The sequence below is a fragment of the Triticum aestivum genome, chromosome 4A (genome assembly GCF_018294505.1).
Source record: "Triticum aestivum cultivar Chinese Spring chromosome 4A, IWGSC CS RefSeq v2.1, whole genome shotgun sequence".
In the NCBI taxonomy this organism is placed as follows: Eukaryota; Viridiplantae; Streptophyta; class Magnoliopsida; order Poales; family Poaceae; genus Triticum; species Triticum aestivum.
The window spans coordinates 747,279,893-747,282,886 of NC_057803.1; positions in this window are offsets into that span (position 1 = coordinate 747,279,893).

Sequence of the window (2,994 nt, forward strand, 5' to 3'; positions counted from 1 at the left end):
CCGGTCAGTTCTTCCGCTGAGCCCCAAGCTAAGCCCTTCTCTTTCTAGGAGGTGAGCCGCATGGGGACGCCGGATCGAAATTCGGGGGTCGCCGCCCAGTTGGCGTCGCGTGGCTCGGTGATGTAGAACCACCCCGATTGCCACCCCTTCACAGTCTCCACAAATGAGCCTTAGGGCATCTTGCCCACCATGGCGCCTCCGCACTCCGCTTGCTGGCCGTCCACCACCTTTGGCTTCACGTTGAAGGTCTTCAGCCATAGGCCGAAGTGGGGCGTGATGCGGAGGAAGGCCTCGCACACAATGATAAACGTCGAGATGTTGAGGATGAAGTTGGGGGCCAAATCATGGAAGTCCAGCCCGTAGTAGAACATTAGTCCACGGACGAACAGGTGGAGGGGGAATCCCAGCCCACGGACGAAGTGAGAGAGGAATACTACCCTTTCCTGGGGTTTCGGGGTAGGAATGATCTGCCCTTCGGCCGGAAGCCGACGCGTGATGTCTGTGGACAGGTATCCGGCCTCCCAAAGCTTTTTGATGTCCTCCTTCGCAACGGAGGAGGCCATCCACTTGCCTCCCGCTCCGGACATGTTCGGACTGTTTTTGCGGAGAAGGTTAAAGCTTGGGCGTTGGAGGTCGAGAATGGATGAGCAGAGGAAGAAGAAGGTGTGGGTGAAAAAAGGGGAGTCCTTATCTCCTTATAAAGGCAGCAGGGATCATGCGCCTCCCCACTTGCCCTAGAAACTCGCTTATTCCCCAAGCATCGTGCTAATGGCGTGGTTGGGTTACCCGCAGCCGTATTGATGAGAATCCCGTGATAAGAGGACACGATCTCTGCTTTGACAAGACGTGCCAATGAAACCGCCTCGCAAGATGTGCAGCAGCAGGTTGAGAAACCGGTTCGAATATTGACCGGGTCACCGCATGATGTCACGTTACGAAAGGTTGTTGGCAGATTGGACTCGTGGAATATTGTACTCTCTACGGCTGTGTGTTTGGTATTCATGTTACAGATCCGGATACATCTCTCGTCCGAAGACTATTTTGAAGTTCGGGAAGGAGGAACCCGCCTTGCAATGTCGAAGACAATCTGCGCGCCGGACACCTCGTCATTGAAGCCTGGTTGAGGGGCTACTGAGGGAGTCCTGGACTAAGGGGTCCTCGGGCATCCTGCCTACTAACCATGGGCCGGACTGATGGGCTGTGAAGATGCGAAGACCGAAGACCGCACCCGTGTCCGGATAGGACTCTCCTTGGCATGGAAGGCAAGCTTGGCGATTAATCATGTAGATTCCTTTCTATGTAACCGACTCCATGTAACCCTAGATCTCTCCGGTGTCTATATAAACCGGAGAGATTCCGGATAGGCCTCCTCATTATCATAACCATAGGCTAGCTTATAGGGTTTAGCCTCTACGATCTCGTGGTAGATCAACTCTAGTAACACTCATATTCATCAAGATCAATCAAGCAGGAAGTAGGGTATTACCTCCATAGAGAGGGCCAGAACCTGGGTAAACATCGTGTCCCCCGTCTCCTGTTACCATCGACCTTAGACGCACAGTTCGGGACCCCCTACCCGAGATCCGCCGGTTTTGACACCGACTCCAGCATCCCTGTTTACTTACTTTCTTTCTTCAAGTTCCCCAAGTGGGTCATAGATCTTATAAATACTCAAATGGCAAATTGCCTTTGGAATGATTTTGAGGGCCATAGGAAGCTTCACTTGGCCAACTGGAAGCAGGTATGTATAAAAAAGGAATTTGGGGGGCTTGGCATCCCAAATCTCCAAGATATTAACCTTTGCCTCCTAGGATCTTGGGTTAAATGATACTATATAAGGGAAAGGGAAACCTTGGAAATTGATGATAGACCAGAAATATTTGAGGGGTAAGACAAATGTTTTTGCGCCCAGCACCTCCACTGTTGTTTCTAGGTTTTGGAAAGGAGTCAAATCCATCATCCAAACTTTGAAATTTGGATATAGATGGAAGGTAGGAATAGGAGATAGGATCAGGTTCTGGGAGGACACTTGGTTTGGTACCTCTCCCCTAGCAGTTTAGTTCTGGCACATTTACATGCTCTGTAGTGAGCAAACTAAAAGTGTTAAGGAAGTTTGGGATGGTGAAATCATGAAACTAACTTTTAGAAGGAATTTTGACAACAAGCTAATGGAACAATGGTACCAGCTTGTTGAGATAGCTAAAGGGATTGCCTTCAGCAATGACCCTGACGCCCTCATTTGGCAGCTTGAGAGCAAAGGGGTTTACTCCTCCAGCTCTTTATATCATGTAAACAATTTTAGGGGTGAGCAACCACTGTTTCTCCCTGCGGTTTGGAAACTAGTTGTGCCACCCAAGATCCATGTTTTTCTTTGGTTAGTTTCACAGAACAAGCTGATGACAAGAGATAGCTTGAGGAAAAGGCATGTTATGAAGCCACTAGATTGTGTGTTCTGTGCCGAAAATGGAACAAATCACCAGTTATTCTTTGACTATGTGGTAGCCAGGAGTATTTGGTCTTTTGTCAATTATTTTTTCAGAAGGAGCTAGGAACTAATTTTGAGTCTGTGGCTCGCTTTTGGATCTCTAAGAAGAAGAATTCAGCTTTAAATATAGTTAGCTCTGCAGTCCTATGTTGTTCATGGAAATATAGGAACTCTATGATTTTTAACAACACCATTTGGACTTCTGTTAACCAGGTGTGGGGTCTGGTCCACAGAATGCTCAAATTCTAGGTGATTCTGACTCCGGAGACAAGCAAATGTCAGGTGGAGGCGTTCTTGGATGCTCTGGCGAAATTGCTCTGACAACCCTTGATGATCTTGAGTGGCTGAAACTGAAGAGCAACAGGTTTGATGTTCGTGCAAGCTGGAACAACCTCAGGATTTCAGAGGACAAGAAATGCTTCCTATCACCTGTCAAGAAGAGAGACACCAATGGCAAAGTCAAAATAAACAGCCCGGTGTCCACCCTCGCGATCTGCTGGTCGCCCAGG